The sequence below is a fragment of the Vulpes vulpes genome, chromosome 9, assembly GCF_048418805.1.
Source record: "Vulpes vulpes isolate BD-2025 chromosome 9, VulVul3, whole genome shotgun sequence".
In the NCBI taxonomy this organism is placed as follows: domain Eukaryota; kingdom Metazoa; phylum Chordata; class Mammalia; order Carnivora; family Canidae; genus Vulpes; species Vulpes vulpes.
This window is the reverse complement of record NC_132788.1, coordinates 86951261-86968424: the sequence shown is the minus strand read 5'-3', so window position 1 is coordinate 86968424 and position 17164 is coordinate 86951261. Positions and strand designations below refer to the sequence as shown.

Here is a 17164-nt window from a genome sequence, read left to right as displayed (position 1 = left end):
CATCAGGGAAATACAAATCAAAACCACGAGATACTTTATACCAGTTAGAATGGCTAAAATTAACAAAGACAGGAAATAACAAATGTTGGTGAGGATTGAAGAAAGAGGAACCCTCTTACACTGTTGGTGGGAATACAAGCTGGTACAGTCACTCTGGAAAACAGTATGAAGGTTCCTCAAGAGTTAAAAATAGGGGGATCCCTGGGTGGCGCAGCGGTTTGGCGCCTGCCTTTGGCCCAGGGCACGATCCTGGAGACCCGGGATCGAATCCCACGTCGGGCTCCCGGTGCATGGAGCCTGCTTCTCCCTCTGCCTATGTCTCTGCCTCTCTCTCTCTCTCTGTGACTATCATAAATAAATAAAAATTAAAAAAAAAATAGATCTATCCTACAACCCAACAATTGCACTACTGGGTATTTACCCCAAAGATACAGATGTGAAATGAAGGGGCACTAGCACCTCAATGTTCATAGCAGCAATGTCCACAACAGCCAAACTATGGAAAGAACCAAGATGTCCTTCAACAGATGAATAGATAAAGAAGCTGTATATATACATATATACATATACATATACATATACATGTACATATATATGTATATATACACAATGGAATGTTACTCAGCCATCAGAAAGGACGAATACTTACCATTTGCTTTGATGTAGATGGAACTAGAGGGTATTATACTAAGCAAAATAAGTTAATCAGAGAAAGACAATTGTGTGGTTTCACTTGTATGCAGAATATAAGAAATAGTGGAACGGACCTTAAGAGAAGGAGGGGAAACTCAATGGGGAAAAATCAGAGAGGAAGACAAACCATGAGAAACCCTTCTCTGGGAAACAAAATGAGAGTTCTGAAGGGGAGGTTGGTGGGGGGATGGAGTAACTGAGTGACAGGCATAAGGCGGGCATGTGATGTGATAAGCACTGTGTGTTACATGCAACTGATGAATTACTGAAAAAGACATCTGAAACTAATGACATACTATATATTGGCAAATTGAATTTAAATTTAAAAAATAAAAATAAAAATGGTTAAAATTGTAAATGATGGGGCAGCCCAGGTGGCTCAGCAGTTTAGCACCGCCTTCAGCCCAGGGTGTGATCCTGGACACCTGGGATCGAGTCCCACATCGGGTTCCCTGCATGGAGCCTTCTTCTCCTTCTACCGGTGTCTCTGCCTCTCTCTCTGTCTCTGTGTCTCTCATGAATAAATAAATAAAATTTTTAAAAATAAAAATAAAATAAAAATTGTAAAAGTTATATGTATTTTACCACAGTAAAAAATAAAGTTAATAAAAATAAATTTTAAAAACTAAAAGAAAAAGAAACAATTGACAGAACCTGGTGGTTTCACATCCCTGTACCTTCACACCTCATGTGAGATCATCCTAAGGGAAGTGTTTTACACCACCTGCAGAGGGTTTTTTTTTTTTTAACCTCCAGAATTTCTTTGTGAGATTAAATTAAACTCCAGTCACCACTGTAGTAGCATACAGAATAAGCTACTGCCGTGTCTGCCTTCTCTTCCCCGTCTCATACCCTTGTTCACCTACTAGTGATGCCTGTATGTCCCAAATAATTACCTTCAAGAAATACTTGTCTCAGTGTTCACTACTAAAAGTAACTTTCTTAACTTCTATAAACATTAATTTCCTCATCATGAGAAATAATACTTGGATCATGGACTTACTATAAAGATTAAATGAGATAATTCTTGAACATGTTTAGCAAAGTGCCTGACACATAGTAGATATTTGTAAATTTCTCAAACTTCTAGTCCAATAGTTAAATGCTTTTCTAACTGAAGTTAAACTAAGTTTCTCAGTTTCAGGAAGAGATTAAAAATCCAAGAGCTACTATTTCCCATCCTTTACCTGATTAACACCTTCTTATGATTTATCACTCACCATTTAACCACAAAAGACACCAAAAGGAACTGGGATTTTGCATCCCATTCAATTCTTTGTTTAGAAGTGGGCTAGACCCACAAAGGAAGTTAGATAAGGTCCCAGATATCAACCAGATTTTCCAAAACAGACAGATCAGCACTGTACCCTTCTGACCTGGTGAATTAGGGGGCTATGAGGTTAACCATACACAAACTTTAATTCCTACCCCTTCTCTTTGCCTCTGAATGTACGATCTTAGCATCATTAAGGCTTACAACGAAGACTGAGATGCATTTAGTCTTTTCCTGTTCTACAGTATACCAAAAGAAACCATGAAATCATGAAAATCCACTAAAGTGTATATATACACCTTGCTAAGTACCATTTTATTTGCTTCGGTTTGTCTTTACTTGCTTGCCAAAATACACAGAGAATTTTGTTAGCACAGTGATCACCTATGCCAATTAGCAAACCAGAGGAACAGGTTACAGACTCTGGTGGATTCTCCTAAATAAGACTGATAAGAAATTCAATTTCTATCCTCTACTTTTATAGGAAAAAGTACTGAATATGTACTTTTTTTAAAAAACTGAACAAAAGTTGACTAGGCCTACATGTTAAAAAGGGATGCTCTGTTACCAAAACAAATAAAAAATAAAATCCCAAATTACATCTTGCTCTTTATCCAAAGTTTATTTCCACATCTCATATGTCTATAACCTTTAACTTAGTTCTTATCTCCCACAACTATCTATACAGAGGTGGTCAATTTAAGTCCAAAGCATCTGACTAAAGGTAAACACCATCCATACTGGGCATGTCTAATGGTTTCCATCTTTACCTCAATTACATGAAGTTTGAGGCTGGGGGGCAGTGGCACAGCGGTTTAGCGCCGCCTACAGCCCAGGGCGAGACCCTGGATCCTGGAGACCCGGGATCAAGTCCCACGTCAGGCTCTCTGCATGGAGCCTGCTTCTCCCTCTGCCTGTGTCTCTGCCTCTCTCTCTCTCTGTCTCTATGAATAAATAGATAAAATTCTTAAAAAAAAAAAAAAAGTGTGAGGCTCGTACCTCTCCCTACATTACTGCCTATATATTTCCATTGCATTTACTTTTTATAAAATAATGACGAGATTCAAGAAATTTTCAAACGATTACATAAACTCTGCTATACAAATATGGTGGTGCTGCTGAAATAAAATTATTTGTTAGGAGTTAAGACCATGATTACAATAGCTCAAAATGTTGGTCCATAAACTGAAGGATGGAAGTCAAGATTAATGCATAAAAAGGTAATTTAGCAATGTTACTATCTAATGTACAAAAGTGGTAAAAGTCATACAACAGTAAAGTCATAGGCAGCTGGTAGGCATAGGATATTGAATGTGGCTGCAGCACACTCAATCTTGCGCATTTCAGGGAGTAAACCATTTCTGTTCATGAACTTTCTCACACTATTTTCAGAAGCTGTATACTATGAATTTCCTTCTATTAGTCTAACAGTGTCAGTTTAATGCCATCCATTAAACTGCAAATATTTACGACAATTTTACAACAGGACCCATACTCTCTGGCTCTGCTCAAAACTCATAGAAAAGAACTTAGTCCCTGATAACATTTGCAAAGCTTCTCAAAACCAATAAGCAATGTGGAGTCCCACTATATATCAGGAACATCTTTACTTGAAAAGTGGTCTTTTCGGGATGCCTGGGTGGCTCAGCAGTTCAGCGTCTACCTTTGGCTCAGGGCATGATCCCGGAGTTCCGGGATCAAGTTCCGCATCAGGCTCCCTGCATGGAGCCTGCATCTCCCTCTGCATAGGTTTCTGCCTCTCTCTCTCTCTCTCTCTCTCTCTCTCTCATGAATAAATAAGTAAAATCTTAAAAAAGAAAAGAAAAGAAAAGTGGTCCTTTAAAGGTATTAAGGATGCATAAATTGTGTTTGGTCAATGGAATCAGAATGGGCATTGCTAGGATTCCCAAGATCATATTTATAATCTTTCTATTGTCTTCCAGGTCATTCTACCACTCCCTCACCCCAATTTCAAACCCCACATACTCCCACAAACACCCAAATCAAGTAATTATTGCCATGAAAGCGGAATGAAAGAATAAAGAGAATTCAGCATCTGTTCGTGTTAGTCCCCTACTGAAACCCCTTGGTGATAAAGTTCAAACCTCGTCTCCAGAGTGAAACACAGAGTCTTCACACGTGCCACTGTGTCTGGCCTCTTTCATCATCCCCCATCCCCAGCCAAGCTAATCTCCAGTTCCACAGGTCTACTTTCACCCCCCTCAAATCCCAACTCTCCCATTCTCTTGCTCATCTTTGGACCCTAGACCATTCCCCTCTGTTATTTGTACCATCAAAACCAAGGTAGCCAGCTAATGCCACCTAGTGTTCCAGCTCACCCTAGGTGTCACCTTCTTTCAGAAGCCATTCTCATCCTTTATCCTGACTCTCCCTCTTCCATGACAGCCTGGGTGCTCCTCCATAATAGCCTCCTTAATGTCTAGTGCCCCACTAAATACTATAATCTCTAAGCCCCTAAAAATCATTTGCTCTGTTTACAGCTGTACCCCCCTATGCCCAGCAGAGGACTGGCATAAAGCACACACACACATATGGTGAATATATAATACAAACACTTAACTCCTTGTTAATAGTCTATCATGAATGCACACTGCTCATCTTGTTTTCCAAGATAAAATAGCTAATAAAAAGACAGTTCATTGATTCTTTGCATGAAAAAACTGTTGTAAAAAAATATAATTTTAGATCTGGAAAAGGACCAGATGATTTTGACACATACCAAGGGATGTTCAAATAAGGAGAAAGCTAGTGGCAAACCCAAAAATGGAACTTAGGTCTTTTGACTCACAGGTCAGTGCTCACATCTCTATATCCAAAAGAATCTGCTCTGAAGTTATTCTAAGCAACTGTTTGTGTTACTGAATTCAAGATGGGCTGTCAAAGTATTTGGAGCTTGTATGAAAAGATAGCTTTTTCTTGGACTTAACAAAAAAGGTAAAGAATGCCCCCTGTGTACCCGCGCTATCAGCTCTTTGCTAGCAAGCCTAATAAACAGCAGTCACTGAAACTCAGTTGCCTTTGTATTCACCCAGCATCAAACAAGATCTACTTTCAAAGAGCTCCTAAGAATGCCAAGCTACCATCCCATTCACAACCAAACTTCCTGCATCCCCCCATGGAGAGGTTCCAGGAACAAGATGGTTAAAGGGCTAAAACGCAAAACAAAGAAGGGGTAGGAGGGAACTTTACCTAGAAGGAAAAAAACACACATCACAGGAAAGAAAATACATCAAAAGCCCTCTCCTGAGAGCAAAATGTGAAAGAGTCAACAACGTTGCTCCCAGGATCCTGCTCTTTGAACCACAGTTTTGCTCCTCCAGGTGATAACAGTTAACATTGAGCTGGCTGGCAGGAAGGCAGCATGGCTAATCTGCCTGAAACCATGCATAAGAAAGCCATCTTGGTAGGAGTTTGGTGGCTGCCAGTATCACCAAGAAAATAACAAGGGATCATAGTACCAATCTAACTACATATCTTGCAGAGCAGCTCAAACCTCTACCTTCAGAGCAGAGTTCACCCCCAGAGCAACTCCCAGACCCCACCTTCAGTCACCTTGGACCCCAGAGGATGAACCACTCACTCTGACCACACCCACCTTGTTTTAGAGAAACTTGCTACATACCAACTAGTAACTACAAAGCACAACTAGATTTAGTTTCTTATATAAAACCTTGCCCTTTCCTATTATATTTAGCCACACCACTTTAGTGGAAAGTCTCTCACAGTCTGTATGAGGATCTGAGAATATTCTTGCAGAACAGTCACATTGCTCAATTTCCATTCAAGCTCTTGTCTTCTAAGCCACTAAGGAGTTGCCTTGAATTAATAGTTTGCTCTTAATACATTTACAGGGAAGGCACTTTGCTGCCTGCAATTCATTCATACTCTGATATCATGTCATGACAACTACCTTTAGGAGTGGAAAGCTGTAAGGCAAGGGAAAAAAAAAAGAAACACTATCACACACACATGCGCGCACATGTGCAAACACACTGCACACAGAGAATCGAGTGAGCAAAATATAAAATCTAAAGAATAAACCACAGCAAAGTAAAACTGCTTGTATAAGGCACCTATGATTATTGTCACTGCCCCTCTGCCTAGAGGTGTATCCTAGGGATGCCCTGCGACCCAACCCATACTTTTCATCTGCTGGGGCCACAATCTCATCATTGACTTTCAGGAACAAATAATCACTTAGTTCCTTCCTGACAGTGAAGGCAGCCTTTCTTTCCTTTCTCTTCTCTTTTTAATTCTGTTGAGTGCTCACTAGGTGCCAGCAACTAGAGATTCCCTGGAACTTCAAAGCAATAAATCTGAAAGATGAAAGTGGAAAGGGAATGCCCAAAAACTTAAATGCAGAACTTGAGACACAACACTGGAAAACAGCCAGCCAAGGGCTAAGAAAATCTGACTAGGGCAGAAGTTGAACTGGCCCAAGAAAGGGGTAACCAATTATATCAGCAATTAAGTCAGTGAGGTTGTGGCCTTTAGCTTCCACAACTGAGGCAGAGTGAGTAGCAAATCACACAGAGGACTCAGCCCTAGATGCTGAAGAAAGACAGCCTGGCTTTTCCTGGTGTCTTCACAAAAACAATGGGGCCCAGTTTTTGTTTCTATTGTAATCATGGGGCCACTCACAGCACCTTCTGTGGCATGCGATGATTTAGCGACCTTGCGGGTCAAGCAGACGTGGATTCGAATTCTAGATCTGGGGCAGCCTGGGTAGCTCAGCAGTTTAGCACCGCCTTCAGCCCAGGATGTGATCCTGGAGATCCAGGATGGAGTCCCATGTCGGGCTCCCTGCATGGAGCTTGCTTCTCCCTCTGCCTATGTCTCTGCTTCTCTCTGTCTCTCTCATGAATCAATAAATAAAATCTTAAAAAAAAAAAACCAAATTCTAGATCTGCCACGATATTAACTTTGAGCAAGTTCTTCTGTTCATTCATTCAATCAACAGACATTTATCTGAGCATCTACTATGCACTAAAGACTCTTCTAGGGAGTGCCTGGTGTCTCAACTGGTTAAGTGTCTGACTCTCGATCTCAGCTCAAGTCTTGATCTCAGAGTAATGAATTCAAGCCTCAAGTTGGGCTCCATGGGAGAAAAAAAAAAAAGACTCTTGTAGGCACTGGGAATACAGCATAAAGCAAAAGCTCTTGCCTTCATAGAGCTTAGCAAATTCTTTGAGCCTCAGTTTCCTCATCTATAAAACAGGAATAATATACCTACCACTATAGGTAATCTGAAATGAGGAATATAAAGCACTTAACACATAGTAAATGCTCAGTAAATGGTATCTTTCATAGAATAGAACTAACATCTACAACTCCCAACTAAAATGTAAGCTCCAAGGGATCCCTGGGTGGCTCAGTGGTTTAGCGCCTGCCCTCAGCCCAGGGTGTGATCCTGGAGTCCCGGGATCGAGTCCCACATTGGGCTCCCTGCATGAAGCCTGCTTCTCCGTCTGCCTGTGTCTCGGCCTCTCTCTCTCTCTCTCTCTCTATCATGAATAAATAAATAAAATCTTTTAAAAAAATAATTTAAAAAAATAAAGTGTAAGCTCCAACCGAAGAGCTATCTCTGGCTCAGCTGTATGCCCCTGAGTATCTATAATATTGTAGATGCTCAATAAATATTTCACAAATCAATGAATAAGTAATCAATAGTAGCCATTATTATGATAAGTGATAATCATTATTCTTCCCCAAGTCACTGAGCTCTATTACCTAAAAAAAGCAACAAATCATTAAATTAAAGCCATTTTTTTTTAAGTAAGGTGCACTACACAACATACCTTCAGACTTTTTTTTACATGAAAGTGAATGTTACTAAAAATAAGCATTCCAGTTCAAGGAATCTATTAGTATAGAGACCTGCATGGACAGCTAATATAGATGCCTACCAATTGCTTTCCTAACCACAAAGTAAGGACAAGTTGAACAGGCTTCGGGTTGATCCAGAAGACATGTAAAAAGTTAAGTTAAATAATGGGGTGCCTGACTGGCTCAATTGGTGTAGAGTGCAATTCTTGATCTCGGGTCATGAGTTCGAGCCCCACGTTGCATGTAAAGGTTACTTAAAAATAAAATCTTTAGGGGTGTTTGGGTGGTTCAGTCAGTTAAACATCTAACTCTTGATCTCAGCTCAGTTCAAGATCTTAGAGTTGTGAGAACAAGCCCTGCATCAGGCTCTGTGCTGGGCATGGAACCTGCTTAAGATTCTTTCTCTCGGGATCCCTGGGTGGCGCAGCGGTTTAGCGCCTGCCTTTGGCCCAGGGCACGATCTTGGAGACCCGGGATCGAATCCCACGTCGGGCTCCCGGTGCATGGAGCCTGCTTCTCCCTCTGCCTATGTCTCTGCCTCTCTCTCTCTCTCTGTGACTATCATAAATAAATAAAAAAAAAAAGATTCTTTCTCTCCCTCTCCCTCTACCCCAACTTCTCTCTCTTTCTCTCACTCTCTCACTCTACATCCCCCCAGAAAAATAATAAAATAAATATTTTTTTTAAAAAAAGCAAGTTAAATGAAGTTTGGTACACATACTAAAAGACGATCAAAAAAGCTAAACTTTAAAAAAAAAAAGTACCACATAAACAAACAATCATAAAATCTCAATGGTTTAAAACAACAAAGGTTTATATATTGGTCACATTATATGTCCCATTCCAATTGCTCATTTAGTGACTCAAGGACCCAGTTAGATGGAAGCTCCATCTAAACACCTGCTTCCATGACCATCACGGCAAAAGTAAGCACTGGATGGTCTCACACTGTAAATTAAATATTTTAGCATAGACATGACACAAGTCACTTCCAATATACACCTAGGAGAGAAAAGTAGCTGGGGAGAACATGAATAATCTCTACCACAGGTGATACAAGACTAACAAGCTGTGGAATAGCAAAGGGATTTATTAAAGAGGATGCTCCAATAAAACAACTACATAGCTCTAAGGCTTTCAAATCCTAGACCTGGGAGGGTATATAGGGATCATTTGAAAACAGTGACCTCAACATGAAGGAATCTCAAACAACATAAACCTGGACTCTGAATTTTCAGAGCAACTCTGCTTTTTTTTTTTCTCTCTCTCTAACTGTACTGAGGGTCCAGATAAGTTTTTATTTAGGAAAGACAAAAAAGTTTCTACAGCTGAAAAACATTTGAAAACCACTAATGTAAACCAAATCTTTTGTTTTACAGATTTAAAAAGTAGAAAGAGGGGAAAAATGGGCGGCCCAGGAAGTTAAAGTGACCCCACCCCACCTCCAGGAAAGCTCCAGAATGTTTAGCAGATGTCCTTTGACAGATTTGTTGTACCGTTGCACCACCCTCTGGTCTTACCCTTCATTTCTGTTCCCTTTAACTGGCACAACAGAGCCAGAGCCAGACCCAGACCAAAATCATGTCACACAATAAATGGTATGGATGATAAGTGGTGCCCACCCTACTGCACTAAATAATGATTCACATCCCATTAGCAATTCTCTATATTACTCATTCCTTACTTCCTGGCAAATGTGAAGCCATTAGTAGAAGTTAATACTAACCTTCAGGAGACTTTCATTTTGTTCTCAGAAGATTACAGGTAACAGCCAGCTATGATTTGCTTTCACTCAATTCCATTCTCTTCTCATGTTCCCAGCTCTGCTCTGTACCCAGCTTTTCCTCCACTTTCATTCACACTAAAGCATTAGGTATCACATACTTAAACCTCAATGGTCTTCTAACCTCCAGTCTCTGGCTTTTTCAAATCATCGTATATAGCCCATGAAATAAAACTCAAAACTTTTCAACCTGGAATCCAGTTACCCCCTCAATTTTCTCCTAACCTACTTTTCCAACATTATCTCTGCTATAGTACTTATCCTGCCCAGCCAAAGGCAAGATGGTGGCATAGTAATGAATCCTGGATCTTGTGCAAATTCCTTAATCTGAGTTTCAATATTTTCTCCTATAAAATTGGTATGATGGCATCTACTTTGAAAGGCTCTTGAGAGAAGTAACAGTGAGAATTATGTTTGACTACAAGCAGCATATAGTGGCTTGCAGGTAAGGAGGTTATTTGTTTTATGCAATAAAAAGTATGGGAGGGGGCACCTGGGTGGCTCAGTCAGTCTTGATTTCAGCTCAGGTCATGATTTCAGGGTTCTGGGATCTAGCCCCATGTTGGGCTCCATGCTGGGCATGGAGCCTGCTTAAGATTCTCTCTCTTCCCTCTGCCCCTCTCCCCTAAAAAAAAGAAAAAAGTATGGGAGAAGTCAGTTTAGGCTGGTACTATGGCTCAACAACATCATCAAGATCACGATCCTTCCAAGTTCCAGCTTTGCTGGAATTTTTTAATACATGGTCCTATCTTTGTCGGTGTGGTTGGCTGTGGGCCTTTCAGGCATTGCACCCAGGTTCCCAGCGGCAGGAAGCAGAAAGGGGCCAAAACTGTTGTGGTATCATAGCCAAATGTGTCATCCTTACTAAGCTTTCAAGAAAGCCCCCAACTGGGAATCCCTGGGTGGCTCAGTGGTTTGGCACCTGCCTTTGGCCCAGGGCGCGATCCTGGAGTCCCGGGATCGAGTCCCGCTTTGGGATCCCGGCGTGGTGTCTGCTTCTCCCTCTGCCTGTGTCTCTGCCTCTCTCTCTCTCTCTCTCTCTATGTCTATCATAAATAAATAAATAAAATCTTAAAAAAAAAAGAAAAGAAAAGAAAGCCCCCAACCAACAACATCCACTTATTCATTATAAGAACCTGAGTCTCATGGCCACTCTAGGCTGTTAAGGTCATCTTGGAAAGTGAGATGGGCTTATTTCCATCTCAAACAAAATTGAGGTTCTTTTAGTTAGAAAGGAGAGAATGAATATTGGATAAGCAATCAGTACTGTCTATCCCAATATTAAATTATATATTTTATGTAAAGTGAGAAGCACAGTGGTTAATAGCTCAATAAAAGTCGAATTGTAAAAAAAAAAAAAAAAAGTCGAATTGTAATTACTGCTATTATTATAATTACTATTGTTATTATTATTATTCATCTATCTTACCCTCTGGCCAAATGAAATAACTCATTATATCTAGATGTTCTTCTTACATTTTTACTAATATATATCTAAATGCTTTCTATATATCTCCAACATTATCTCTGCTTCAAGGTCCAGGAAAATGCCATTTCATCCAGGAAGTCTTTCTGATACCTACTCCTAATAATAAGCTCTATGGTGGCAGATCCCATTTCAGATAAAAACTCCTGTGTTCCTTATTCCATTGAGTATAGTCTCTTGGAACACAGTAGGTTCTAATAAACAGTGCCTTGATAATTTAAGTAATTCATGTACATATTCATACCCACATTTATAGTCAATCTTCTAGAATCAAACATGGTATATTCCTGAACTGTAAAAGTTAAACACACTACTAGCTTTATATGTCATAAAGCTTGTTGTGGGAGTGAGGAGATGAAGACTGTATTCCCCAAGAATAAAAAGAAAAAATCATAAAATTCTCTAAAACACCATACTTTTCACATGTTGTGGGAGTTCTGATTATAGTTCATCAAATATTCCCTCCTCTACTATGGGCAGAGTCTGCTTTTACCCATGGATATTGATCTTCACTATGGGACATGCCATGTCCCAAAAAGTTTTTTTGTGAAAATGACATTGCTTGCGCAGTTTGACTCAGCTATCAAATCCAGTTATCTGCCACGAGAGGGGTATGTATGTCTTCGTCTGCCACGAAGGGCTATCCCTTCCTCCTGGGCCCCGGAAAACATGCGGAGCAGACCAGAACGAAACATGCAGCCAACAGCAGAGCCACCTCAGGAGCTCAGCCTAGATCAGCCAAATCACGGCCAACCTAAAAACTCGGGAGTGTGAAAATGAATACCTGTTGCTGTAAATCAAGAAGTTTTGATATACAGCTTAACTTGACTAATGTAACTTTTATCAATTGGTGTATTTAGAATTTCTTACATATTAATTCACCTTGTTCCTTTTCTTCACACAAGAAAGAACAGATTGAAGAACCTGCTTTTGGTACACCCAATGATGTTTCTCCTTGGATCAACTGTTTTAGATATAAGACCTACAATTTTCATTAATATCAGTGCTTTTCCATTTTCCATTTGTTCTATTTTTCCAAAATAAGGAAAGTCACAATAAGGAAACTAAACCATTGGCTGACAAGTAGGTCTCTCATATAACAGCCAAAATGTTAACTTCTTTGCTGATAAAAGGGGTTAAAGGGTGTCCCTAGTTAAAAAAAAGAAGAAGAAGAAGTAGTAGTAGTAGTAGTAGTAGTAGTAGCAGTAGATTACACAAAGTTAACCACAACCAAGTCAAAGACTATCTGTTGAGGTAAATTTATGGATTCCAACATCATATCCTTATATTTGAGGATATCTGTTTAGACAAACCATGACCATTGCATTTCACCAATGGGAAGATACCAATAAGGCTTAAGTCTTAACGACTTTTTCAACATAATAAAACAAGAGGGCCATACTATTCCAGTAGAATAATTTAAAATACAATTATATTTAATCACTAATGAAATGGAGTCACTTTATAAGTGAAAGAGAAAATAAAATTCCAATCCCTTAGGAAAAGGAAAAAAAGCCAACTGAATGATAAGAGCATGTATTCAACCAATACCTATTCTGAACTCCAGCTGGAAATTTAAGGTATCAGTAAAAGTAGAATAGTGTGGATTTTGTTTTGTTTTACCTTCTTTTAAATAATCATCATTACATTTGGAACCAAATTTCCACTGGGCCAAAAGCTGACTTACAGGAAATATATAATACACAAGGTTACCAAATTTGTCTATTGGTAAAGTGATGGCCTTTGGCCTTCAGAGTGGCAAGGCACACAGTGCAAAGACCATTAACATCGCAATGGATTCAACAGAATAGGCCCTATGTGTGCTGGGAGAGTCCATACTTCAGAATGGACACATACAGACAGCAGGACCAAAATTTGAATTCAAGGCCACAGCCAAGGTCAAAGGCTCTGGGTCAGAGAAATTTGGACTCAAGTGCTCACTCTTACACTAAACTGTGGCAAGATACATAATTCCTTTTAGCTTCCTTATCTGTAATTTGGGGGAAATAATAATAACCCCTATCTTATAGAAGCTCTGAAAGTTTTTTAAAAGATAGTGTATGTAAAATATTCCACAAAGTGCTAGCATATGCAACAGCAATAATAATAATAATAACAGTAATAATACTACCTTGACAAAGCTGGCTGGTACATGAAAACCATCCTAATCAGCGTATTCTGGCCCACAATCTGTTCACAAAATAATGAATGCACGGCTTTCTATCACATCCAGATACAGCTTCTATAAGGTAACAGGATCAACCAGTAAATTTTCTACTGAATTCAGGAAGAAGGGCATTGAAAAAAAAAAGCCTTTCACTTATAGAGAATTGAGGAGGAGCTGGTCCTTCCTGCTGCCCACACTCCATCCACCCATGAAAGTCTTGCTGGTGAAACCATGCTTCCGTCACCATCCACACACCGCCCTCCCAAACTGTGCAGGGCTTTTATTAAAGCACAGAGGCAGAAGACAAGATGGCTCACCTTAGAAGCAAACTCACCTCAAAGGCAAACTCTTCCACCCTCCAGAAAGGATCTGGCTTGACCCCACTGCCACCTCCAAACCGACAGCCAAACTGTAAGTGAAGAAGGCAAACCCTCACTTCCAGAAGTTGTTAACACCGTCAAAAACTAAAAGAATCCCTTCTATTTATGGCAGTCCTAACAAAGTATGCTTGTCTGCTTCAAAAATATCTTATAAGTCCATGAATAGAGCCAAGAGCCAAGTACTACTGTATACTGAGAAAACAATGTGACTTTACAAGGACAAGAGTGACCATAGGAGACAAAGTGCCACACCCTTTTTCCCAAATAGCTCAACAGTAAATGGTGTCTCTTAGAAGGGAGCCTGCAATTCTAGAAAAGTAGGTGAACGATTCTAAACCCCAATGCGCCCCCTCACCACTGAATTTCTTATACAGATCCATTTCCTTTTCATTTTTAAGCCAATGGCCTGAGCATCCCCAACTACTACAACTAGTGAGAAGAGAAGGGGGAGAGGAGACACAAACACAAGTCGAGCATACTTGCTTCTAAGCCCATTTTCGAAGAGTTTTCTCCCCGCAGGTCTGCCCCTCACAGCTGGAGCCTCATACCTGGTGGAAACCAATGGTTAAGTAAAACCACTGATTTAAAGAGCCAACCAGGAAACTAACCATGACAAGTGGGAGCTGCCCTCCTCTCCCGAGCGTTGATTGGCTCTTGAGGTTTTACCGGTCCCCGTTCTGCCCACATAAGTGGCAGGTGTGACTGTCAATCACAGAGGGACCTGACAATTCTCCACTCCGGGAGTAAATTGCCTTTCATCCAGCCAAGGCAGGTAGCCGCCTAAAATCGATCCGCTCAGAGCGGAGCAGGCTCTCCCTCTCCGGCAAGGAGAACAGAGACCCTCAAGTACAAAATAAATAAGGCCGGGCCGACCCGAGAGTTTATGAGCGCTGTTTTATTATCCCGCACCAAGCAGCCCTTAATCTTCGCCGTCCTAAGATGATCTTCCAAAAGGCTCGCACCAAATCTTTTTTTTTTTAAAAAATGAAAATAAAAAATTAAGTGCCACCTCCTAAGTACCCCCCCCCCCCGCTCCTTTTCTTGTATAATCCGGAGGTGGGGAGAGGCACGGAAGGACTGTCGTTCAGTTTAATTTCACATCCCTTCGTTTTCATGCACCACCACCCTCTACCCCTCCCCAGTGAAGCCGGCTTCATTTTTCCCTGACACGGATTTCTTTTTTTTTTTTTTTTTTTTTCTTTTTTCTTGACACTGTCCCCTCGGAGCCCACCGAGGCAGCCAGGCACCCCACCCCCCTGCACCGGGGCTGCTCCACCTTTCTGCACTTTGTTCTGCTTGGGGTTCCCGAGCCCCTTGCCCCTGCGAACACCCCACCCCTCGAGGCAAGAGGGGGGGAAAGCCGGGAGGAGAAAGATGGGGATCCGGGGAGAAGGAAGACGACGGCAGTGAGGGTGGCTGCCGGGGAGGGACTGCGGGAGGTGGCCCGGGCCGCCGGGGGAGCGAGCGGCCACCGCGCGCCAGAGCAAGCCGTGCACTTGTTCCAATCCGGGGGTTTCTCCATCAAGGCAGATCCGCCCTTAGGCCGCCCCGTCCTTCCCCCCGCCCCAAAAGCCCCGGGGGAGGCGGATGGTTCACCCCTCGGCTCCCCGCGATAACGCATTGCAGCTCCCCACGAGTGAGGGGGACCCGGCACGAGGGATGCCCGGCTCGGGCGCCCCGCGGGAACCAGGCGCCCGGCGGCCGCGGCCCCGGCGTCGACGTCTCACCTTTGCGATGCTCGCCCCGGGGCCGTCCCACATGGATTTTTACAACCTCACGTCGCCCTGGCCCCGGGCGGCCGGGAGGAGCCGGAGCCGGCGCCGGAGCCGGAGCCGGAGCCCGAGCCCGAGCCCGAGCCCGAGCGAGCAGCAGCGGGAGGAGGAGCGGGAGGTGGAGCGGCGCGGGGAGGGGGAGGCGGAGGGAGGGCGCGCAGGGCCGGGGCCGGGCGCGGGGCCGGGCGGGGCTGGCGGCCGAGGGGGCGGCGCCCGCCGCAGTCCCGAGACGCGCGCCCGCGCCGCGCTCCGCGGGGCCCCCCCGCCCGGCCGCTCGGCGCGCTCGCCCGCCCGCCTGCTCGCCGCGGCCCTGACTCACATTCCCAGCATTCCCGAGGAGCGGCTGGGGGGGCCGGGCCGGGCCGGGGCGGGGCGGGGGCGGGGGCCGGGGCCGGGGCGCGGGCGCCTCCGCGGGGGGCAGCAGAGAGCGCCCGGCCCGGGCGGCGGGGTCCTCGCGGCGCTCCTCGCAGCAGCTGCCCGCTGGAAGCACCTGCCCCGAGGCCCCTTCCCCGGGACTCCCTCCCAAAGGCTGCCAAGCACTCCTGGGACAGGTCAGGTGGCTTTGGCAACAGGGGCAGGGATGGCCCTTGGTGGAGAGGATGCAGCTGTCTTTTAAGTTAAGCTTTAGAGTATGGGGGGGTGGGGGGGAGGGGGGCGGGAATCAAGGTTCCCATACTCTGGCAGCCTCCCTCCCATTAGCTTAATCTTCTTTAGGAGAGTGAAGGGATTTCATAAGATTGTCACTTTTCTTGTTGCCCCAAGGAAAAGAGCGAATGGAAGATGGAAAAAGGGAGCAAGGAAAAAAATCATCATCATCAGCCTCATCGTTGTCATTCACTGAGTGACCCTTCTCTGTGCCCCGCAGCGGGTGTGCATTGCCCCCATCTAAGGTAGAAAGATGGTGTCTGAGTTCATTTACACACACACATACACGCGCCTCAAGGTAACGTGCAAGCAGGGTTGGACACCTTTTTTTCATTACAAAAGGCTTCCACCCAACAAGTCTGGAGCCCCAGCCACTACCATTTTATATTAGAAAGGGGGACTCCAAACCTCACTGGGATCTCCAGATTTGGTCTCTCACTGAGTAGTCAATTTGCAAAACTAGAGCAGTGATTTCCTTCCTGTCCTGATGAGTCTGCTGCCAGCAATTTCAGTGGCCAGATCTAAATGTCTCCTGCTGGGAAGCTTGAGCAAATGAAGCTAAATTCAGCCATGGGCTGTCTGGGTGAGCAGAGGTATGGTATCAGCACAATGACTAGGGATGATTCCTTCCTTCCTCCTATGATGGAAATTGAAATATTAAATGAAGGAAGTAGACTATTCAAATGCCCTGTTCCTTAAGCTTTCCTTTTACACATCTGGTGTTCATAGTTTTTCACAGACTCATCCCCCTTGAGGCCTCTTTGCCCTTACCTTCTTCTTTCTCTCAGTCACCAAGAAATCAGCACTCATTCTGTTGACCTGGATGCTCCAAGGTAAAACCAAGCAACACCTGTTGTGTTTAGTTTCCTGTGTACCGTCTTGACAGCCTCTGCTAAAAAAGCTTGTCAGATAGATAGATAGATGATAGATAGATAGATAGATAGATAGATAGATAGATAGATAGATAAATGTTCTTTGTTGAGTGCTTTGAGAAGTCTTAAAATCCCTTATCTTTTGAAATGTGACCCATGTTTATTGACTACCTCCTATGTATACCACTTAGATTTTTTTCCACTACTCTTACAAAAACTCTGTAAGATATTTGCTGTCTTTCAGAA

General features: G+C 43.0%; 1 protein-coding gene across 36 annotated transcripts in view; it reads right to left on the bottom strand.

The window, feature by feature from the left end:
• ERC2 (ELKS/RAB6-interacting/CAST family member 2) overlaps positions 1 to 15578 on the bottom strand; it is a 906155-nt gene extending 890577 nt beyond the window's left edge. For 14 of the 36 annotated variants that reach the window (XR_011994367.1, XR_011994370.1, XR_011994369.1 and 11 more), the window contains exons 1-2: positions 15357 to 15543; positions 13584 to 13658 (exon numbers count right to left, since the gene is read on the bottom strand). The gene's annotated coding sequence lies outside the window, so the exon portion shown is untranslated. Of the gene's footprint in view, positions 1 to 13213; positions 13325 to 13583; positions 13659 to 14108; positions 14272 to 15356 lie in introns of those variants that run through there. The other 22 variants (XR_011994372.1, XR_011994377.1, XR_011994375.1 and 19 more) reach the window with 10 other exon arrangements.
• Between the last annotated feature and the right edge of the window lie 1586 nt (positions 15579 to 17164).